Source organism: Peromyscus californicus, unplaced genomic scaffold (genome assembly GCF_007827085.1).
Source record: "Peromyscus californicus insignis strain IS unplaced genomic scaffold, ASM782708v3 Scaffold_5__1_contigs__length_169319896, whole genome shotgun sequence".
NCBI classification, from domain to species: Eukaryota; Metazoa; Chordata; class Mammalia; order Rodentia; family Cricetidae; genus Peromyscus; species Peromyscus californicus.
The window spans coordinates 59,263,262-59,289,243 of NW_026294573.1; positions in this window are offsets into that span (position 1 = coordinate 59,263,262).

A 25,982-nucleotide genomic window follows, 5' to 3' on the forward strand; every position below is an offset into this window, starting at 1 on the left:
TATTTGAATCTTTAAGATTCTAGCAGTAATATTACACACTAGAAAACAGAGGGGACAGTACTGTAGAGTATTTTACAAAGTAGTGGATTAAGAAGGCAAATATTCTTCAGTGCAAGTACAGCAAGAGTAGGAAGCCACTGGCCCCACTGCCACATGTACTTGAAGTACGCAAAGAGGTACAGGCCCACCGTAACCAATGATTACAAGAACAGCAACATCCTCAAAAGTATTTAAGATGCAGCTTATAGATACTGTGCTTCCCTAGCATGTTCCTGGTTTGATTCTAGTACAAAAAAGAAAAGCAGAAAAGAGAGAAGTTAGGAAGGGAGGGAGGGAGGGGAAAGGAAGGAAGGAGGGAGGAAAGGAAGGAGGGAGGGAGGGAGGAAGGAAGGAAAAAGAATCCCAGATCATAGTCCACCTTGAGTCTTCCCACCTTCTTTCCTCTGGTGGACTGGTGCTACCCTCTGCCTAGCTGAAATCCAGAGGTCAGTGGGTTCTGTTGTAGTGGTCCTTGGATCTCTGTGTATAGGGCCCATAGCAGAATGGAGAAAGGAAGATCAGAATATCAAGAGGCAAAAAAGAAAAAAAAAGTCAAGTTAGGATTTCCATAGTGTTCTTAGCTCTTCTACATTTCATCCAAATCTTTCGTTCAAAGAACTTTGGAAAAAACATAACAACACTTTGAGTTTCTTAACGATGTCCAGTAAACAAGCAAGTAAACAAGTATTCTTATAATTCTACATTATTTAGACTACTTGCATGACTCTGTATCCAAGAAAATGCCATTGTATAGGTTAAAAAGCTGCTTCTCGACGCTTCCTGGCTTCTGTGCTGGGTAATTAAAATAAAAATGTAAGAATCTGTAACAGGGACATAGTTTTCAAGGAAGCTTTGCTAGCCATGTGACCATTCCTTCAGTGCTTTAGCATTATGATGCAGGTAGTGGGATCCTCCGTCATTCTTTTCAGGCATCTTTCAGTGAAGTGTATATCAGGAGAAAATAAGGAATCTAATACCATGTCCCCTAAATGACCACTGCAATGCACTACAACAGTAAGACACTCACTGTGCTGTGTTCATGAGAATTAACTGAAAAGAAATATTGATCTCAACATTTGGAAACCTCTGTTCATGAACAAAGAAAATTCCAGCTCACCCCAGGCACAACAATATGCATCTTCATAAGGAGAGAAAAGCTCTTTTATTCCAAGGCTATCAAATAAGGAAGGCAAGATAATACTCATCAGTGTGAATCAAAATACTAGATACTATTAAATAAATTATATATATATGACTAGTCTTGGAAGGAAGAAATAATCCCAGAAATATAACATGTACGATAAAACTAGACCCTCATAAAAGTTCTGATTTACTTCAATAGAGACTGTTGTATGGTGTGTAATGTTTTGAGTTGTGTGTTTGAAGACAAAGGGAAAGGAATTTGAGGCACTTTGCCAAAGTTACAGACTTTGAGTGATAATTCAAGGCTACTTCATAAATTATAGGAAGCAAGAAGTGCCCCCTCCCTTGTTTATCCTGGAGTTGAATCCCAACAGTAAATCTCCTTAGGGACAGTTCAGCAAGCATTTTGCAACCTTAGAAACCCTAAACAGCACACACATTGCATCTACCTAGGAGGAGCAGGCTATTTTGTTACTGCATGCTGGAAAGATACTGGATCATTCCTATGATCTGTCATAAATCTTTTGTGTTTTTTCCTCACAATAATTTATCTGAAATAGAAGCCAACACCTTTCAGGTTACTGAACCTACCTATTGAATTAATTCATGAGCTGCACTGGAAAAGGGGCCATTCTTCACCACCAGGATCATGAATATTTTAATGTCTGAATAAAGATAAGAATAAAGTTGAAGCCACTCAACTTTGTAGAGATGCTACCAGGAGAAAAGCAGAGTTAGATGCTATAGCTGAATTCATTTTATATTAGCATAATTGAGATGACTGAAAAATGTATTTATTATTGTGGTTCAAAACAAATCATAATACAAACATCAGCATGGTTACTTCATGGAAAAATGACTAGCATTCCCTTATGCTATATCACCCTACAGAGAAGTTAATTTTTTTTTGTTTCTACTTGAAGGTTCACACAATCTCATCATGTGTTGATGTTTAGTATGCGACCTGATAATCCCAGTGTTCTATCAACTCAATAACAAGAAGTGCATTTAGAGTAATTCTCCAACATTACAGGAGACTTCTCTATGGTACACAACTGAACTAGATGTGTGAGGGCAATATATACACAACTTTCAGACACAGCTATAGCTTCTGAGGCTTCTGAGAAGTTGCCAACCACAACAATTTGACAACTCAAAAGTAGAAAAGAGAGCAACAGATAGGTTTTCAAATCTGCTATTCAATGTTTCAGTTTGTTGTTCTCCAAAATCAGTAAAGCAAAGGGTAAAAGAATGTGCACAGGGAACTGAAGAACAAGATATGTACAGCTATGTGCTGTATTTTACTACCCACCTCTCATGTCACTGGGTCAGCTGGCCTCTCTGACTTGAGAATACTGAGCACGTGCCTGAGCACGTGCCTGGCTTTCTAGGAAAGGGTAGATCAAACACTTTTGAATCACTGCTAAGTGAATGTTTCCTCAGTCTGGTGTTGGAGCCTGAATTACTTCCACATGTTCATTGTCCTTTTTTTTTTTTTTTTTTTTTTTTTTTTTTTTTTTTTTTTTTTTTTTGGTTTTTCGAGACAGGGTTTCTCTGTGTAGCTTTGCGCCTTTCCTGGGACTCACTTGGTAGCCCAGGCTGGCCTTGATCTCACAAAGATCCACCTGGCTCTGCCTCCCCAGTGCTGGGATTAAAGGCGTGCGCCACCACCGCCCGGCTGTTCATTGTCCTTTTACCTTTAATTGTAATACTTTTATGCTACTCGACTTTCTATAGCTTAATTCTTATGTACAAGCATTAATTATAAACAAAAGGTAGTCATTGATTTAAATGCTCTCACGTATTCAGTATCTTCTCTGTAACGGAGAATGAAGGTGAAACAGATAAAAACATTTTTCCTTACTTCCATATGTACAATCTAAATAGAACTTCAAGGATTTTTAATGAATATTATAATAAAACTGCCAGTCATTTTGAAGAATGTTTATTATAGTAGTTCGGTAAAGAGGTTAACCACACAATTAGTATTGATTCATAGTTTAAGTACAACTTAAGACTTAAGGAAAAGGGAGGATTTTCATGCCCAGATAACAGAGAATTTATTTTAATAAAACTATAAATGCACAAATATTGAGAAGTAGCATCATAACACACCAAAAGTCAGATAATTTGGAAAAGTGCTGGAGTAGAACCACACATTGTAAAGGAAACTGAAGGCTTAGTATATAGTTCTTCCAACATGACCAAATAATGTTGAAATATTTAATGTGCACACATAAAATGCTTAATTTAAAACATGATTGTAACAACATAATCTCACTTTAAATATACACGCAGTTTCTTCTTTAAAAATGAATTTGTCTTTATTGTACACTGTTTTTATACAAAATTTAAGTCCATGAGTGTAATGAGTGCCTAAGGGAATAAAATAAGTTATTGAGCAACTAACTCTGACTGGAAAGAAGAAATTAAAGTGCTGACCAATTATATTAAGGGTTACCAAAATGGATTTAAAACAAACAAATGAACAAAAGACTCACAAACAATGCTTAAATCAAAAGATACCACCATTCCCTTAACCAAAAACATAAGCTTCCTGGGTAAGAAAAGAGGTTTTGGTTATTTTCTACCTCCATCACCTCAATCAAATTTCTAAAGTATCCAAACAAATCTTCTCACTCCCCTTGGCATCGTTTTCAGTTTAAGACCACTCTCCTTTAAAGGTCAAAGTGGCTCCGGGAGGGGAAACAGATTTTTATCTAGTAAACAATTATTTGAAGGGAAATTAAATTAGAGGATATTCTAGAAAGGAGCTGATATGACCTAGCAGTGAACAAAAGGATATGGATATGCATAAAAGGTTTCATGTGTCCATTGGGACCACTTTAGTTGCCAATCTGGAGTATAAAATATTATAATTGTGTTAGCACGGTCGTGAGCAACAGACAGTATAGAATGTTGTGTTCTTAAGCAGTCACCCCTTGTGTGCCTGATGAAAGATACTGTCTGCCATTTTTAATTGCTGATATTGGAGGTTCTTGCAGCCTGTTGATTAAAAAAAAAAAACAGAAAAAGAAAGTATTTGATTTTTTTCAGGTGAGCAAAATTGACTTAATAAACTTACAAGTCTCTAGAAAAAGAGTTTAGTGCTACATCAATTCTTGTTTAAAGATGGATGCTGATTTCAGTTTTTTAAGTACAATCCACAAAAAACAAGAATTTCACCATAAAAGTACTCCTACTCTGAGACCCAGAGATTGACATTTGGGCAAAGGATTTCAAGTTGGAATCAGATAACAGGAGAGAAACAGAAAAGATGTTAGGTGCACAGCCTGTGTTTGTGACTGAGGGTTGACTAAAGAATGGTCTGGTGGAGGCTTACTGCTTGAAAGATGGCTACAAAAGTCAGGAAAAAGGGGGCAAAATGGAGTTCCTGTAGTGTGAGCCAGTGCTGTTCATCCCAGGAGGCAGTCTGGAATTACAAAAAAAAAAAAAGTGTCTTTGATAGTCACTGGAATTTCAGACTATAGAAAGGACACATGAGATTACCCAGATGACAGTTTGGTGCTTTGATTTCTGAATGTCATCTGAATGTCATTGTAATAGAGTCAGAGTTCTCCAGAATAACAGAACTCAGAGAATGCTAGAATGTATATATGTGTGTGTGTGTGTGTGTGTGTGTGTGTGTGTGTGTGTGTATGTGTGTATACATATATATGTGTGTGTATGCATGTATGTATACACACACATATATGTGTGTGCACATACATGTATACATACATATGCATATGTATGTATGTATGTATGTATGTAAAGAAAGAGGATTTTTTTCTTTTTTTATTAAGAAGTTTTTTGTTCATTTTGCATACCAATCCCTGATCCCCCTGTCCTCCCTCCTCCAGCCCCTCAGACTTCTTCCCCAATCCACCCCCCATTCCCACCTCCTCCAAGGCAAGGACTCCCATGGGGAGTCAGCAGAGACTGATACATTCAGTTGAGGTAGATCCAAGCCGCTCCCCCTGCATTAAGGCTGTGTAAAGTGTCCCATCATAGGCACTGGGCTCCAAAAAGCTGGCTCATGCAGCAGGGATGGATCCTGATCCCACTGCCAGGGGTCCCTTAAGCAGGTCAAGCTAAACAACTGCCTCACCTATGCAGAGGACCTAGTCTAGTCCCGTAGATGCTCTATAGCTGTTGGTCCACAGTACATGAGTTCCCTCTAGTTTGGTTTGGTTGTCTCTGTATGTTTCCCCATCATGATCTTGATGCCCCTTGCTCTTAGAATCACTCTTGTCTCTCTTTGACTGGACTCCTGGAGCTCAGTCTGGTGCTTGGCTGTGGATCTCTGCATCTGTTTTCATCAGTTACTGGAAAGAGGCTCTATGATGACAGTTAGGGTATTCACCAATCTGACAACCAGAGTAGGCCAGTTCAGGCACCTTCTCCACTATTGCTAGGAGTCTTAGCTCGGGTCATCCTTGTGGATTCCTGGGAACTTCCCTAGCACTCTGTTTCTCCCTGTTCGCTTGATGTCTCTATCATGCTTTCTCTTTCCTTGCTCTCCCACTCTATCCCTCTTCCAGCTTGACCATCCCATTCCCTTATTCTCTAGAATTTTACTAGACCAATATATATATATATTTCACAAACGTATTGAACATTGTAAAAACATTATAGAGCTGAATAAAATTATAAGTGAACCAAGTGCATATAATATAGAACTTTGCAATCTAGTTATATATTCAAGACAAATGAAAGTGCATGTCAATTCAAACATACACACACAATATTATTAGTAGCTTTCCTCATAATAACTGAAATTGGATACAACTTGCACATTTTCACTTAGTGGAAAAATATGTCTATATATAGAATGAAGTATCATTCAACAATGAGGGAGACATCATGGGGATAGGGAGAAACCAGGAAACATGTCCTCCACCTGGAAATGTAACTATACATCCAAAGCTGTACCTTTGTCTCTCTGCCAACTCCTCTAAGCAAGGCTCTGGGTTGGGGTGGGTCATTCAGACATCTCATTCACTGATGATTGCCCAACTAAGAGTAAACTCAGCAGGAGCTTCTAACCTCTACCCCCTCCCTCCACCACCACCCTTGCATCTTTCTCCACTGCAACCGTGCAGTGATCACATCATTTATCAGACCCAGGTGGAATGAGAAAAAGCAGTATGTAATAAATGAAAGTAGTGTTCCTATAAAAGTACATATACCATGGCTGCATAGCTATACAAATAACCTCTTGACAGGCAAATATGTCACCACCAAAAGGAACTAAGAAGGCCCCAGTACTTTTTCCCAGAGAGATGGAAATATACAAACTGTGTAATGAATAATTCAAAGAAATTACCTCAACTGCTGTGGGATGGTCTGTATGTCAAATCTGTTGCTCTGATTGGTCAATAAATAAAACACTGATTGGCCAGTGGCCAGGCAGGAAGTATAGGCAGGACGGGACTAGTAGAGAGGAGAATTGAGAGAACAGGAAGGTAGAGGAGACACTGCCAGCCTCCACCATGACAAGCAGCATGTGAAGACGCTGGTAGGCCACGAGCCACGTGGGCAAGGTATAGATTTATGGAAATGGATTAATTTAAGCTATAAGAACCGTTAGCAAGAAGCCTGCGACGGCCATACAGTTTGTAAGCAATATAAGTCTCTGTGTTTACTTGGTTGGGTCTGAGCGGCTATGGGACTGGCAGTAGACAGAGATTTGTCCTGACTGTGGGCAAGGCAGGAAAACTCTAGCAACACTCAACAAAGTCCAAAGAGACATAAAAATAAGTGGAGGCATCTACAGAACATTTCCAAACCTAAGGCTTAGGGAATATTGCAGCAGATTGTGGGCGAAAGATTGTAAGCATTAGAAGATCAAGGAATTTGCTATGAGACTAACTTTCCTGGTATATCAGAAGCAACAGCTATAAAGTCTCACCAATATGACAGCCCAAATGTTAGCTGAAAAGGATGAACCTGCAAAACTGGAAAAGAAAAGCCCATGAAGCCTCAAGCCTACACAAACAACTATAATGATAATGATTTAAGTGAAATAATAATTCCAAAACTTTCAAATTTTTTGAAAGAAAATGGAAATTTAACTCAAGAAGCTCTTTGGATCCCAAGATAGGTAAGTCCAAAGGTTATTTCAAACCATGTTACAATAAAGCTATCAAAACAGACTAGCCACAGAGAAGAAGAGATCCTCCATAATTTGATCAGCAGCAATTTCAGCAGAAATCTAGCAAAGGAGGAAAAAGAATATTCATTAAAAGTTCTGGGGGAAAAAGGACTTGCAAACCAAGCATATTATCCATGCTGAAGATGTCCTTCAGAAATGAGAGCCAGACATTGGCATTCCAGACAGGGCCTGGTATTTTATCACCATTAGATCTATCTACAGATTGCTAACAGGAGTTAAGCTATCATGAAAGGATGTTAAACACCAACAACATGGAAATGCATATCTCTTGTAGAAGTAAATGCACAGTCCAGAACAGAGCATTCCAATGTTGTACTAATAGTGGCTATATCATTCTTATTTGTAGAGGGAATGCTACCACTATAAATAAGAAAATCAACTGCAAATATTTTAACTTTAATGGATATACTGTATTAAATAATTCCCCTAGGTGAAGTATGGTAACTTTAGCCTGGCACAGAGAACAGGGTTCAGATGTATAGTCTCACCTATGTCAGAGACCCGAAGCAGGAGGGTTGCTTTAGCCCAAGAGGTTAAGATCTGTCCAGGCTAAATGAGGAGAAGACATTTTAGAAAAGAAAGAAAATACGACTCTGTGGCCAGTAACATAAAAAGTGAATGGATAGAAGGAATCTTAAGTGTTCTGAATACACACCCACCCACCCACACACACACATATGGACAAGCATGTGCACTCATGTGTGCACTCACATTTATGTTTAAATGCAAACATATACATACATGCACACATTTAGACACAAAGTGTACATATAGGGACACACATGTACACATAATGAGAGGAAAACTGTATATTCACTAACTAAATATTATACTAAAATTTTACAATGTATGTATGTATTAAATTGTCAAATCATTTGCTTTGAATATATGAATTCATATATATATATGTGTGTGTGTGTGTGTGTGTGTGTGTGTGTGTGTGTGTGTGTGTGTGTATGCATATTACACCTAAATATTATAACTAAATGAATCTGGGGTAAATTATTTCCTTGATTTAAATAGAAAAAATGTGAGAAAAGCTCAGAAATATTGGTAGATGATGAAATGTAAGTCATCTTAAATTCTGAGTTCCACACTAACTGAAGATGAACCCAATTCTTAACTAAATGCACAACACATATAACTAGGTACATGTGTATGGACACATTGATGACACATTTCATTTGTTATGTTTAATATAACACTGCTTGAAATCTTATATTATGGTCTTTAAAGCTTATAAATTTTATTACAGAATTGATTGAAAGCTCAGTAAAATTACAAAATGCTGCAGATATGTGTCTAGATTAAAGGTACTTTAAAAGTAAACACTTAGGAAGGGTTGTTTTCTCTTTTTCACTCTGTTTTCAAACAAGAATGAAGTAGTAGGGTACACAGTCCAACCTCCTTCCAGCTCACACTGAAGAGCTGTAGGCAAGCAGCAGCTACCAACAGGATAGCAATTAAAGCCCACACAATTCATTACCCCTTTTAACAGAGTTCTTTTGTTTTGTAGCACAAAGGGAAAAGAAACCATGAATTGACACCCGGTCCCATAACACGAAAGCTATAAATTCTGTAGAGTTATATAGCAAGCTAGCATTTGGTGTCTCAGCTGAACACTGTGTTTATTTGCTTTCTGCTGTTTTGACTCAGGCAATGAGAAGTCCAGTGGCAAATCAGCTTGCCTGTGTTCTCCAAATGCTACCATTATTCTTTCATGTCACAGTCTTACTTTGGTCATGTTTTAAAAACTATGTCAATTCTGACTTCAAGTTTGAACAGAAACACGAATTTTCAGTCCTTTCCCCCCTCTATTTCATTGAAATAAAATGTTTCCTCTCTAAGAAAAATACAAATATAAGAGGCCTTCCCAATATCTAATTTTAAAACATTTAAATAAATCAATATCATATAGATTTTCTTTCCCTTACAATATATATTTAAAGAATCCTGTAAAATAAAATGTCTTACATTTTTTTTTACCTAAAACAAAATCCATCAAGGTATGTTCTCAGCTGCTCAATACAGTGCACTTACTCCCCTCTCCAGGTGTCCAGTAGTGGCTGGGCACTGTTATAAATCACCTGTTAAGGATACTTACTAGACTAGACTGGAGTAGGAGGTGGCAGCTGTGAGAAGAAGGAACCTACAAATAATGATTACTTTGTCTGAATAAAGTTTATGAAACAGCAAGCATAAGATGCTTGGATAAAAACAATGGATCCTAAAATTCCATGATGCTTTAAAAGAATAGAAAATATTTTAATAAAGAATGCTTTAGATGTTTTAAATAATTGAAACATGATACAAAATCCCAATATACAATTATGTTTAACTTTGTAAGCAATGTTTCTTGAAAGAATAGCAATGAAGGATCTTGACCAAGTCCACCTAAATTCTATTTTATTATTAACTACAAGAGGTATATATAACATTGCCATTGTTCCTAGTTAGGAGATGGAAAATATTCCTACCTGATAGTCCCAAGATGTGAATTTACATTCACAAACTTCAAACTGTTTGTACAGATACACTGTGCACATGTACATTCCTTATTTCCACTCTGTTTGTTAAAATCATCTATTAATCTAAAGATAAGAGAATGTCTCTGAGGGAAAATAAACCATTTTATGTAATTAGGTGGAAGGGAGAGGTGATAAAAATTTCAGTGAGGGGGTACAGAGATAGCTCATCACTTGCTGCATTTGCTGAGGATTCTGGTTTGGTTCCATGCATCTAGATGGCAACACTTAACTATTTGTAACTCCACTCTAAGGTATCCAACACCCTCTTCTGATCTCTTTGGACATGAGCCAGGGACAATGCACATGTAAATATCCTGGGGATGTCTTTTTGTATGCTGTGATAAATAAAACGATGATTGACCAGTAGCCAGGCAGGAAATATAGTATAGGCAGGATAAACAGAGAGAAGAATGCTGGGAAGAGGAAGGCTGAGCAGAGGAGACACTACCAGCTACTGCCATGAAAAGTAAGATGTAAAGATACTGGTAAGCCATGAGCCATGTGCCAAGGTATAGATTTATAGAAATGGGTTAATTTAAGATGTAAGATCTAGCTAGCAAAAAGCCTGAGCCATTAGGCCATACAGTTTTAATTAACATAAGCCTCTGTGTGTTTATTTGGGTCTGAGTGGCTGCAGGCCCAGGTGGGACTGGAGAAAACTCCAGCTACATATATAGGAAGGCAAACACTAATACATATAATTTTTAAAAAAAAATCAAAGAAGTGTTAGGAGGCTAGAATTCCAATTCTCAACCTCCCAGTCAGGATCTACTTTGTCATTCTATCCCCCTCCCCATCTTTTTGAGATGGGGCACCAAATAAACCTTATATTTAAGATTAAAAAATAAAATCATTGGAAGTCCTTAGCCCAATGCATGGCCTCCCAAACCCAATTATTATCATTAAATAATAGTTATTTGCAATCATATTGGTCAATATTTGTGCCATTGCAGTTACAAAACTTGTTGAATTGAAGTAAATAAGGAATATCTAATATTGAACTAAATGTATTGTTATCTTACAGCAATAGAATATTAGATGAGGAAAATTCAATTGGGAGAATCTAATATAATTCTGTTATTTTATAAGTAAGACAACTGAGAACTAGAAAGGCAGGTGTGTTCATTGATGCACCCCACATGTAGTATAAAGAAACTGACATTTGAAATGGAAGTTTGGCATCCAAGTATGCATATATTTCTCTTTTACTTTGCTGCATGAATGTAGACAAATTTCTAAACAGTCTTATTAAATAAGAAACATAGAGCCAAATACAGGGGTGAAAGCCATAGAGATCAGAGAAATAGTGACAGCCACCAACTAACCTTAGTTCACCATGTCCCCTTAGCTTCCCAAAAGAACCAGCTTCTTCCTGTCTAACCTGAGCCTTTATTGCCTTGCTGTTCTGCCTTCTCGTTGGCTCTTAGCCCAGCCAGCTCACTTCCTCATCACTGCCTGTCTATACAGACCTCCAGGTCTCTATGGTTGGTACTGGGATTAAAGGCATGTGTCACCATGCTTGGATGTGTCCTTGAACACACAGAGACACTGCCTGCCATGTGATCAGATTAAGGGCGTGTGCTACCACCGCCTGACTTCTGTTTATGGCAGGCTTTGACCTCTAATCTCCAGGCAAACTATTTACTAACATACAAATAAAATGTCACCACATTTCAGAAAAAATAAAATATCACCACACATGAAGGTAACAAAATGTCAAAAGTGATTGGCTTACTGGGTCTCTGTGTTCAAATCTCTAGGTTTTCAGAAAGTATGGTTCCAAAACATATAGGCACAATTACTAAATATCTATGTGTACACTACATATCTATAAATAAAGGATATCGTAATTCTGTCTTGATTCAGAATTCTCCAATTTCTGCTCCTATGGTGAGACCCTTATTTGTTCCCTACATATCTCCTACAGGTAGCATTCAGGACAGCAGAACAATTCTCACTGAAGCACACCACAGAGCTCCTGAATACTTTAGATTTCTTCCCCTGTTATACCATAAACATAACTATTTTTTATGGGTCACAATAGCCTGAGGCAAAATATGAACATGAAAATAAGAATTGTAAATTGAATATCTGACCTCACATATCTTCACTTTGGAAACACAAATGCTTCTAGAAATCCTTAAATCTTTCTCAACTAGAAATTAATTTTCTGGGACAGTGGTAAAAATTGTTTTTTACTCCCTATTCTATCAGCTGTTAACTCTTACAAGAAGTGCTATTCCTAGTGCTCAACAAAATCAGTATTGCATTCACTTCCTACTATGTAACTGGAGTTTTCCTGCCTGGCCCACAGTCAGGACAAATCTCTGTCACCTGCCAGTTCCACAGCCCCTCAGACCTGACCAAGTAAACACAGAGACTTATATTGGTTACAAACTGTATGGCCGTGGCAGGCTTCTTGCTAACTGTTCTTATAGCTTAAATTAATCCATTTCCATTAATCTATACCTTGCCACGTGGCTCATGGCTTACCGGCATCTTCACATGCTGTTTGTCATCATGGCGGCTGGCAGTGTCTCTCTGACTCAGCCTTCCACTTCCCAGCTTTATTCTCCTCCTTGTCCCGCCTACACTTCCTGCCTAGCCATTGGCCAATCAGTGTTTTATTTAATGACTAATCAGTAACACATTTGCCATACAGAACATCCCACAGCACTACTATGGCTTCTGACATCTTCCCTGAAGCTCAGAGACCTCTGTAAACAAGAGGCCCTTCCTCAAGATGGCAGGGTCTTTTGTGACACACCTGATTAGTTCAGTCACAGAAAATTGCCAATATCTGACTGTTTGTGGCTAATTATATAGGCTTTAGCCTAGTATTTCATCAACAATTAATAGTGGGATTCAGAGAGTAACCATCAAACTTGGGTCAAAAATGTGAGGTCAGAATCACGAAGCTGATTGTTGTTTTAACTGACTTCAGAATGTGCCTTCTCATAGCAAGAGATACTTCTAGGCAATGCCCTTTTCCTCATGATGACTATCACCATCAAATCCCCTTGGACATATTACAATAGAAATATAATCAAACATTAGGAATGATATTTGGTTCCTACTTCACATGGTGTTCATCTGTTGATCACAAGGAGTTGATGTACATAACGGCAGTGACAGATATTCTGGACACCAAAATTCTTGAACTCAGGCATATAAAATACGCTAGTCAATCTTATCTGTGCTAGCATTACCACCAAAGCAGTATTATCTATATGAAGAATTATTTAAATAGGACCCTGATACTTAAATCTGAACTTCTTAAAATAAGAATTCCAACTCACTGTCTCTCCAATGTCTGACTCCTTTAAATCCCTCTGCATATTTTCCTTCTCCTTCCTGGTGTCAATGGCACCTCCCAATTTAGTAAACCAGTGAGTATAATTAATGAGCTTTTCACTCTTCCTTCCAGACCATTAACACAGGTGTTACATAACGGCAGTCCTAACACACAGTCCTGCTGCATGTTCTCACTGGCTTCTTCCTCCCAACTGTACATACTGCTCTACATTATCACCATTAATTTAAAATTCTTCAGCCAAAAGCAGTCACAGCTGGGACCATTTATAGGATATATTTTAAGCAGTCAGTAATGCATTAGTAAATTTCCATAATTTTAGTTTACCATAGAAATAAGAGTATGAAAATAGAGTAGATCTATCTTGCAGATAAAGTCTACATATCATTATACATCAAACCTTTAATAAAAACCTGTAAAATTGTCATGGAGAGAGAGACTGTTTTCTCTTGTTCCTGCTTTGTCAAATCTTAACACTGTACTCTGCATGTAGGTTCAGTCCTTTCCATAACAGACCAATACTGTCATGTCTTCATATTTTCCATTGAAAACTCAGAAAAAGGTTTTGAAAACGTATTTAGGTTTCATTCAACAAATACTCAATGCTGTTTACATACCTGGCACTGCTCTAGGCATTTGACATAGCAGAATGAACAAGCGAGAAAAAGTACACATACCAAAAGAAATTATGATGCAGAAATTATGAACGAGCAACTGAATTGATATATAGCATATCTGATGGTGTTAAGTGCCCACTAGAAAAGTAAAATGTGTTAATAAAGGATCAAATATTTTATGGGAGAGAGGAAATTCTAACAAGTGTCACTGAAAACAGGGTGAACAAAGAGCCAAAGGCAGTGACAAGGTGAACAAAGAGCCAAAGGCAGGGAGGGGATAAGCCAACTGGATTCTGGGGAACATCATTTCCTCCTTGGAAGACACACTGGCAATAGCACAAGATAAGGGAGGAAGAAGCTAATTGGCATGTCGGGATACTCAGAGTCAGCTAATGTGGGTAAAAGACAAAGACAGCAGGGGAGGCTATCTAAGCATTGACAAGGGTTGATGACTTGAACTCGACTGAGGCAGAAATGGGGTATCACAATATGACCTGGAACATTGTCTTCATCAGAGGTTTTGAGATGCTTGTGCATAGAAGAACGACCTTAAAACACAGACAATATCCAGTTCAGTGGATCTGAGGAAGAGACAACACCTGCATGTTGAAAAGCCCTCAAGATCTGTCAGTACATCCCCTCCATGCAGAAGGAAGTTTCATCCTGTGCTTTTTTTTTCAGTGTACAAATCCAGGAAATGACTTCTAGGGCATCTCAGTCACAACAAACTCACAGTTAGTGTCTGCATCAAGTCTGTCATCCCATTTATACCCCACTCATTGTATACATGCTCATCTGCAACCTCTGTGTGTACTCTTGGGAGATTATAAATATATTTAGAATGGTAAGTTAATGCATTAAAATGAAAGATATGAGTTATTTTTGGTTTTACAAAATAATTTATATTTGAAGAAAAGGCTTTAAAGAACTAAGGTATTCTCACATACACTATGGCAGTTTAATCCTCCACCATTTCTTTGGTGCAGTTTCAGCAGGTAACATCAGCACTGCTTTACGGCTGAGAAAAAAAAATAAGTCTCAGGGTCAGACTGGTAGTTAATGACGAAAACTCAGAATCTCAGGCCTCTTAGGCCCTAGACTAAAATGTTCCCCACTGCACTCTACATCTTCAGGGGTGCTCCACACACAAATAGGAAAAACAAAGCCTGAGTGTGCATACCAGTAATTATGACTTTAAATCTTCCTCATTGTTAGTATTTCTTTGTGATGCAAGGTGTTATTGCTTGAAGCAATAAACAAATTTAGAAAGTAAAATATTACTACTATGTTTTCAATATCTATCTCTCTGTTTCTCTCTCTTTACCTCTTTTTCCTCTCTTTTTTCTCTCTCTAAATTCACATATAAATATATATTTCATAATTATGTCAATATGGAGGAGCACTTCTAACCAATTTGCCACCTCACAGAGGTGTTGTAAAGATTAATTAAGCTTAATTAAGTGAATTATTTGAAAGCATAAGCATGATCAAGGTGCTAAGCAATGTTAGCACTTGCTTTCCAGATGAGTCTTAAGTTAAAAAGATAATCATTAGTAGATAATACACTCTGGAAAATTATTCCAACTATAGACGCCTCCAATTTTTTCTCAAAGAAGATAATAAACAAAGCCATTTTAGTTATGATCAAATACAACAAGTGAACATAAACTTGTTATAATACTAAGAAAAATGTTAAAGATGAGAGCTTGCTTGCAGTGTGTATGTATTCCTGTTATTTCTTTATTCTCTCTCCCTCCACCATGCTAGTATTTAGCTCTTCTTCCTATTCTGGATATCGCGTTTCTCATCATACACAACCAAGCTCATTCGACAGAAGTCTCTGTGAGAACAACATTGTATTCATCACATTAGACAGTATTTTAAATGTTCAATCTTTTTTTTTCTGGAATGTGGTTTTGTAAAAATAGCTTTCATTCCAAATGTCAAAATGTATGAAAAGCATTTAGCAAAACTGTAACTATTCCACCTGGAGAGAAGAAAAGTTGATTTTCAAGAACATTTCCTAATGCCTGTCAGCACCATTTAAGGCATTTCCATGTAAATGTTTTCACATATCCTCTTTCCTTTGGCTAAGTTTGTTGTCAATTCCACTTGCCAGACTTATCTGTGAGAATTCATTTTAAGCATGCATTTGAAGAAAAACACATCAACGTTAATGACTGTTAGTTATTGACAGCAGTAAATTTTGAGGGAAGTTTTTATTAGTATCAAGTCTCCAGCATACTATTCAGTTATTTTAAGAAATGTAATACATATCTAACTAATACAGGCCTAATACATTTCATTTCATGCAGCAAAGCTCAAGAATGGGAGTGGAGGATATTCATGGGAAAAGGGAAGCAGTTTGTGTGTATTTCTCTGCTCTCAGGATGTTGTTTATCTTCCTACTCCCCATGTTTATGAGGAACTAATCAATGACTGGTTAGTTGGTTTAGTGGATTTTGAATAAATGGTCTCATGACTGCTACATTCCTCCTATGATTTCTTCTAAGGCAAAGCAAAATGGGTTTTGCAGAATATTTTTATTAAAAGTATGAAGCTTTATTATTTATTTATTATTTCTGAAAAAGGTAGCACTGGACATATTTTCTTTCTTGGAATAAAAATCAGTTTCTAAGTTTGGAAAATTGATATTTATTATGTTTTGTTATCAATCCAGCCCTTACCTTCTACAGTATTATTATCAGTGTACATCATGGTTTAGTAGGATTTTCCAAAATTAGTAATCTTTCTAGTGTGTTTTAGTTACTGTTAACTGTTATCACAAAATTATAGGAAAGCAGAGTATGAATGATTGCATTTACATCTCTATATCATATTCAATTGATTGATGTGAAATTTTGTTCCCATTTTGTTGTTTTCTCATTTACTATATAAGGAAGCATGAGGAGACAGACAACTGCAACACAATCCCATAGTCAAAAGCACACTCTGTCTTGTAGTGACTTTATAATTTTAAGATTCAGAACCTCAGTTTCTAGACCTATAGAAGGGAAATAGTAAAGTCACCTTGCAAGCAGATTTGACAATTAGAGAGTATTTGCTTTGTATAGAAGTAAAGTTTCTATTGAATGTTGCAGATTAATGTCTTGATGACACACACCAGGATTGAAAGGCCAGGTGAGGTCAACAAAAGGCTGGATTAGCCTGAGCACACGCCCATTTCACAAACTCACCATTTGTGACTGGGTATCACTACTGATCACTCAAGTTAATATGCATGCATAAGTGTGAGATAAAAGTGGGTAATTATGCATCAGTGAGGAATACAGTAAATGAATCAAGAAAATGCTTAAGAGGAAACACATTTCTATTTCCAATAATATTGTCAGTATGTCTCAAATGGATCACAGGATTGAGTTCTGAATGAATCTTTATCCAACACCTCTTTTCTTGATTAATATATTTATAAGCTTAATGCAATCTTTGTTGGCATGAGCCCATAATAGAAATTTAAAAACATCCTCAGCAGCCAGCTTTCTTAAATGTTGCCTGTTTCCCTAGTTTTTGCAGCAGTTTTAGCATTACAGATGCTTGTCACCCATCACAACTAAGATATTTAATCAGCAAATGAATATATGTATGTATGGATAGATATACCCTCTTGTAAAACTTGGTTTTTTGGAAGAAAAACATAGCATGCCTTTTTAGCATTTTAATTTAGTGAAGTAGTTGAATTCTTACCAGTTAATGATTAAGTCATCTACATTGCCTTCCATATTATAGGAGCTTCACTCTAATATTTATATATTTCCTGGGATGTGTGTGCGCGCGCGCGCGCGTGTGCGTGTGTGTGTGTGTGTGTGTGTGTGTGTGTGTGTGTGTGTGTGTGTGTTCTGATGTTTTAAAACTCTATCAGCTTCTACTGCAATTACTGACCAGTACGAATTCCAAATGTCTCTAAGTTAACATTCATAGAGTGAACTTGTATCCTGTCCTACCAAGAGCTTCTCTTTCACTTCCCCTTTTTCATGTAATAATAGCACCACTTAAACCAGGACACAAGGTAGATCTGGTAGCAGTAGCTTCTCCCTTCTCATCAAGAAGTCACCCATTCAGACCAATACACAGTCTTAGCCTGGGTTTTATAAAATCTACCATATTCTGTGGCTTTAATTTGGGCTCTACTAATTTCCTGCCTGCACTAGATCAAGTTCTTCTGACCCAATCAGATTGTCTGTTCCCTCATCATTCCAAGATGGGCACAAGAAATCCCTGTAGTGGTTTAGGGTGAGCACAGAAGACAATGTTTTCCAACATTAGCTTTGAGGCCTAGATGGCAATTTCCTTGTGCCATAAAAGGCAAGTGTTTTGTCTAAATAAAATAGATAGAACTGCATTTAAAGGGGGGGGGGCTCATTATTTGTAATATTGTTAAACATTAACAAAATATTTAACAAGCTAATAAGATTTAAGATTCTTACTATGAAGGTATTAATAAGGCTTTTAAAGTAAAAATGAAAGACACACACACACACACACACACACACACACACACCTTGGGTGGGTAGATGGTGGATGGAGAAGTGTGCTGGTTAGACTTTATCTATTTAACACAACTAGAATAACCCTGGGAAGAGACCACAACTGAGTTATTGCCGTGTCTCCATCAGACTGACTTGTGGGGATTTCTGTTGAGCATTTTTCTTTATTAATGACTGATGTGGGATGGCTCAGCTCACTGTGAGTGGTGCCACAATGAGGCAGATATTCCTGGGTCATACAAAAATGCAGGCTGACATTTCTCCATGGTTTCAGCTTAGCTTTCTGCCTCAATGGGAAGATGCTAATTCTCTGAAGACAGAGCCTTGCACAGAACAGGGACTTCTATTCTCTCCCATCGGTGCAGGCTGAGCATGGCTGTAGATTTCCTTATCTTTAACTCCTTTAGCATTGGGACAAAAATAATCTGACTGTTTGAGTCCAAACAAAACAAGGTACAGAGAGCACTCTGCATAGTCACCAGCATGTAACAAGTCCCATTCAGGTGTCTCCCCTTGCTTTGCATTGTCTGGTATTTCTACAGGTGGTGGGGATGGTTTAAGTTGGGTAGCAGGAAGAGTCTCAACATAGATTGATAGCCATTCCTAAATTCTATATCACTAAGAATCAAGATCTTCTCTTGCTCAGTTGGGGGTGGGGGATAGTAAAAAGGTTCTCAGTGCTTTTAACACAATAGCAAAAAATCTCTTTTTGGGTTGCTTGTGGGCTCCATGTTAGGCCTTAAATAGACTATTAATCCTGCATGTCTAAACTTGATAAAACAAACAATATCCAAGCATTTTAACTTGTTAATTTTCTGCCATAATATGCATTTCAAAAAATTATGTTTCTATGATTTTTGTAAAGAGGGAAAATATGTTTTTTTCTTTTCCTTTTTAAAAATCAGTAGTATCAGATAGCATCCGTTGGACTAAAGAACTAAAGTTTGTTGATTGTTTTGCTGATCAAAGTAAAAAAAAAAGTCTAATTTCACATAATTAACTTTTGACCTGCTAGCATTAGTGAAAACTTAAACATTCAACATATTAAACAATTAATTATGGCAAAGGAACATTGGTTAGCTGGCTTTCATAATCTATAACAATGAGGTTCATATAGGTCTGGTGGCAAGAGCATGGACTGTAATATGAGAAGAAAACCATGTAATGCCTGACTATACTCCTGCCAGTTGTGACATATGAAACCTTTTGACTCTCTGAGTCTCAGCTTTCACAGCTATAAATTGTAGATGATGTGATTTCTTCTCTGTATGTGGATGAGAATCAAGTGAGAGGATGTATCTAAAGTTCTATTCACTCTGCTTGGTAGATAACAGGCTCTTGATTATTTTCATTAAAAAGGAGGAGAGTAAAATATATGAAATATATCTAATGTATAAACATACCTCTACATATATAAAGAAAGAGATATTAAAGCACACTTTATTCTTTATTGAAGAACATAGATGCTCTGGATATCTAATTTACTGGGGGGGGTGTTGTTGTTTTAAAATTTATTTTTATTTTATGTGTGTGAGTGTTTGCCTGCATGTATGCATGTGTATCAGGTGTGTGCCTGGTGCCCGCAGAGGCTAGGAGAAGGCACTGGATCCTCTGGATCTGGGATTAAAAAGGTTGTGAGCCATCATAAGGGTGCTAGAAATTGAACCCAGATCTGTTGCAAGGATAGCAAGTGCTCCTGAGTGCTGAACCGTGTCTCCAGCCCTCAATTTTTAAATTTCAAACAGAGTAAGTTCGCTTCTAATGTTCCAAATCTAAAGCATGGACACCACGGAAACAGGAGACTTGAACTTTTTATTCCCAAGACACGTTTGACAAGTGGCTTGCTTTTACTGAGATGATTGAGTTTTAGACTTGACTTTTCTGGCTAGAAATATAATTGATTCCTGCTTGTAGATTACTTATGTATGTTGAATCTCACTGAATTCAGCCTGAGTACAGCTCCACTCTATCACAAGAGTAGTACACAAGGCTTCCTAGGAGCCCACTGGCCTCCAGTGTAACTACATACTAGTGCCTTTTGCATCCTTTGTGTATTTGACTTAAAGTAAGGCTAAACACAGTGTTTGCTGCATTTTGCAAGATATTTTCTTCTTTCTTTTTAACTATAGTTTTCAATTCCTCCTGTATTCTTTTCTTCCAGGATAGAAACCAACTTTTAGATTATTCAAATATTTCTGTAACATGGTAAATGGTAGTTGTCTTTTAAGGCTTGGAAGGCATCCTGGTGCAAGTCCCATAGATTTACCCCAGAGAGCTCATTCTCGGGATGGCATAAACCTTCTAGAACTCCTAATGTTTCATTTCCTCTGCCAAAGCTCTGCAGTGCCTCTCTTCATCAGAAAGAATGGAGCTCAGGTGCCAACGGGAGCAGTAAATATACCCATAAGCTAATTTGCATTGTAAGTCAATTCAGCTAGCATCATTTGTTAAAAGCAACACTCCCCGCCCCCCAACTCCCTGAGGATTTCTCCAGGTTTCCATGTACTGCCAGAGGTAATTTACACAAGAGAAAGGGGTTCTTGGTAGATAAAGAGAAATAGAACTTGAGTTTCCTACTTCTTTGAGCAACCATTTTCTTGTCTGTTACTGTGGAGGGCTTTTCCTCTAAGAAGTAAGTTCCATTTTGTAGAGCTATAATTTCTATAAAACAATGATTGAAAAAACATTCAATATCATTCCAAACATATTCACTTCACACTTTTTCATGTCAGATTGGTTAAATGCTATAATTTGAAGAAGATTAATTTTTATTTGTTTTTTTTTTCCTTTTTAAAAACTATTAAGGATTCACTCCTTATTGTTTATGTGTATACATGTCAAAGAGGTGATATGTCCAGAAAACCAAAATAAGAATAAACAATAGTGCAAATCCATTCCTTCTCTTCATAAGTATAACAGCACACATATGAAGGGTAGATTTCAACCATTCTATTAGATTAAAAAGTCTAATGTTTAATAACCTTTTTATTCTAATCATCTCTCTCTTTATGTGGGGCTATAAACATCCATTTTCTTCACACTGTTCCTTAGGAGTAATGAAATTTCCTTGACAAATACACTTGCTACTCCCTGTATTTCAACACAATATTCATCATTTTTACACATCTTTCACAAAAATTAATCAATCGTCATTTGAATTCAGAGTCCTCATGATGAGCTTCTACAGTGCATTTCAACCAAACCTAATAGAAATTCTTCAAAAGTTCTTTCCCAGTTGTAATTACAATTACAGGGGTACTTTCCAACCATTACACAGTACACAGAAACATGGGATAGCAGGGAAATGTTTAGATCTCACTATTCCAAAAAGAAGAGTTTCTCCTGATTCCAACTGCAGTTTCAAACATGCAGATGATTCGCCCCCTAGGAGGTTCATCTCCTCCACTTTGCAGGTTCAGTAGAGGAATGACAGAGAAACCAGCAAGTATTTAAATCTCCCAGGGAAATGCCCTTGCTGTCCATGTGAAATCATTCCTGTCGTAAAAGGATACCATTTCCTAGACATCAGACTATTTGGCTCAAAGACACTGCTACTCATAGCACAGCATTGTTTGCCTGATTCTAAATCTCATCAGAGTCAAGGATCTGTTAGACAGATGATTAATAGATTTCACAGACAGAACAGTTAAGCATTTCTTGTTTATGCTTTTTTCTGTAAAGATTCTTTCCTTTGCTGAAGCTCCTTTCCATGTGTGTTTGTGGCCAGCGAAGTTACATTTTAGTTCCTTTATTTAAAAAAAAAAAAAAAAAAAGGATGTTTTTCCATGTATAGTGTTGAATTCTCATTTGCGACAGATTTGAAAATATTGTTTACCTGTTTGGTGAAATCATTGTTATTCTTGAAATAAAAATACATTTTAAGGACTCTTAAACAGGTTTTCCTTACTAACCTCCCAAGGGTGAGTGTGCTGTGTGCTGACTTGCCTTTGTATTTGCTGCAGTACTCAGGCTGATGCTGGAATTCTTCTCTCTCTTGCCCTCTAGTGCAGCTTGTCAATATGACATTACATATCCCTCACACTTCCTTCAGAAGGTTTGTCTGTTTGATGCAATGATGTGACTTTATTTGAGCTTATTATTCATACACGAATCACCACAGACAAGATTGCAAAAGCTAATGAAATAAAATCAAGAGACATGCAAATCTACACAGAGCTGGCATGTGTTGATGGCAAGAAGTTTCTAAAAGTACTGCTACCTTCTTTGGTAAAAGAAAGAAAACAAATGATAGAAAGGAAACTCTGAGTTTAGATCCACATATAAGGATAGAGAGAGACAAAAAGCATGTTTTCTGGGAACCCAGCCTGCCTTTGTTTTTGTTGTATACCACAGAAAAACTAAAGCACACAAGTGTAAAGTTCAAAATGGTTTTATTTTTCATTAAGGGTGACAATTCCCTGTTTAAATAATATATGAACATTTTAGGAATATTGTTGATACTTGAATACTAGTGAATAATATAATGAAATTTTTTCTTTTTCGCTTCCTTTTGTATTTAAAGTCTGCACCCATCAATAACAACAAAAACATATTAACATCAATCCTAAGAACAACAAACACACACACATACACACATACATACATACACACATCCTATTGCTGTGGGTTAGGGAATTCAGACTATGTCACATCTGTGTCCCAAACTAAACCAACCATCTATGTTATTTTTGATATTTATATGAATAAAATTCACCAGATTATGTAATAATAGCATGAAACTCAATATACATATCAGTGAAGAAAGTTGTTGAAAGCTAATTGTGATTGTAGACATACACTATACCATTGATTCTGTGTAATTCTCATTTCTGAAAACAGGAAAATGGGAAAGTAGTGAAAGACATACCACAGAATAATGATCAGGTCAGTAAGAGCTTCAGTTCTTAATTACTCCACCAGTGTGCTCTTGAGGCAATTACATTTAAGCACATGGAAACTTTCAATGTGTCTATTAAGTTATATCATAGGCTGAATCCATGTCATGTAACCAAACACCCAAGTAAGCATGTAGATTTTGTACCAAGAACATTATTTTCTGATAGACAAGCACCAAGTACACCCACTGTTGTTTTGAAAGAGAACCATAACAAAAGCACTTTCAAGTGATTTAATAAAATTAACACATGTTAGCATAGTAAAATATTCCATCCTAAGCGTATCCTAATATGTAAGTCATTCTTAAAGGTTTGAGATGTGGCACTCCTGAGGAGAGCTAGAATTTTGACTGCTTAGCTGACCCTATGTGCTGCACTGATGCTCAAATCTAGAAGCTAATGTAGGACATACTTACACTGTAAATAAAATGATCAGTGTAAGAATCTTAAAATAAAACATGATTCCAGTGTTTGTATGTAAAAATAATCTATAACCTTTGCTTCATGACCCAGAATTTCAGATGTAAATAATTTACAATAATACAAGTGAGATATCACCAGATGTGTATGTACCCAAGGTAATTTTAGGTACAAAATGAGAGACAAACTCATAAGTGGTTGCAGAAAAGAGAGAGGTTATTGTAGCCAAAATAAGAGATATTCAGTTTCTGGCTCCTATTTTGACTAGCTTTGATTTTTTTTTTTGTATTCTAGTACTACAATCACACAGATAAGCAAATTATACAGTTGGTCACTATTTTATGTTCATTATAAACATTTCAGAGAGTAGAAACCTTTGCTCTATCAAGTACACCAAATATAGAGTTATGTATTTTCCAAGGTATGTATTCTTCCAATACTCCTTGACTATTCGGTATGGAAGTCTATTAAGGTACCAAGCTCAAAGAGTTAATAAGACCTCTTTCACACCACAAGAAGGCCACTGTATTCATTTGAGGCTTTTATATTTTTCTAAGATATTATCATGATATAATTACATGTATTCTCATAGCAACCAAGTGAAACTGAGTCAAGAATAAGTTCTTGTGTCACAACAGTCTTTTTCCCCCTCCTTTAACATGGAATAAATATGTTTTACTGTTGAACAAGAAATTAGGATTTGAAACTAGAAAACTTTTGATTATGGTGAGGACACAGGAGAAGATATAGAAACAAAATATCACTATAATTCATATGATAGTTTTATTATTTGAACAAAATGATGATAAACTATGATAATGATTCCATAGAGGAACAATTTATCTGCAATTACCTCACAAACCTATGGAATATATAATTTTCATATATATATATATGTTTATTATACATATATATGAAAGAAGACGACAAACATGAAATCAAGGCAAAAGTACAGTCACAATCACCATCATTTGTTAAGTCTATAGAGATAACTCTGTTGCTTCAAAAATCTAAAAACACAAACTGATGTACATTTAAGCACTTGAATGCATTTGCTACAAAGGCATTTGATATTGATGTCGATGTTGTCCATTATTCACACAGATTGAAGATCACGGAGAAAAAGCAGCTAGGAAAGTGGTTTTAAACACCAAGGATAACTCATTGAGAACATTAATATTTGTTCATATTAAGTGAGGTGTGCCTTTGTGTGTTGTGCATGTGTCATTGAAATTCTACTTGAACAGAACTCTGGCAGTAATTATTTCATTGCAGTCACTGTTCAAAAAATATCCTATAAAAAAAAACCACAAAGCTAAAAAATATTGCTGGAATTTCTGAGAACAGTGGCCCATGGCACTTCTTTTCACATACCCCCTTTCCTCATCTACCCATAGTGAAGATCCATCCATATGACAAGTGTGAAAGGCGGTAATTTGAACACTCTTAATTCTAGCCTTCAACTTCCACTGTACAAAGGTTGAGAGCCTTGATCAGAAACATAGTAGGACTTACAGACAGATGGTCCTTTCTCCACTACATGTAGACTGTGACTTAACAGGTCTCATAGTTCATATTACAGACAATGAGCTGGACTTTGCATGATGCTGTTGGCGACTGTTCGCTGGTGAAACATTTCACCAGAACTATTCTTTTTCTCCCCATAGAATAACAAAGGACTGCTCACAAGCATGAGACGATTGCACTTGAGGCCCTAACTCATGCATGTTTTGAGTATATACATTAATGAAATGAAACCAGTGCCTGAAGTATTATCAGAATACCAGAATATGCTCCTTTTCATTACTTCATATTATTTCTTATGTGGGCTACTTATTGACAGGATAATTTTTACAAGTATTGAACTAACTGACATAAGCACTAAGGTTACTGTCACCTCTGAGAATTAGCTATTAGGCTAAAATCAGAATCTCTAGATCAGAGAAAGTACTCTCATGCTGGTCAATCAAGGCACAGTTCCAACTCCTATTTCAATATGTTGGTGAATAATTAATAATATAATTTAAATTTCCGTGTGTGTTTATAGCTGAACTACCAAAAATAAGAAAAGGCATGCAAGAAGATTAAATTCAGAATACTCTGGCATGTCCTTGTAAAAGAAGAAAAAAGTTATTAGAGATTACATTCAGAATGATCACAAAACTCTTACCTTACAAACTGCTAATGACAGCAGTGTTAAGCGAATGAAAACCCAACCCTGTCTGTTGCCATGGGATATTTAGTGTTGTGGCCATTGTCCAAAGAAGGAAGTCCTGTGCATGTGGCCCTGCCTGTTTATCTGTATGTCATATACACTTATGATCATTTAGCTGTTGTTCTAGTT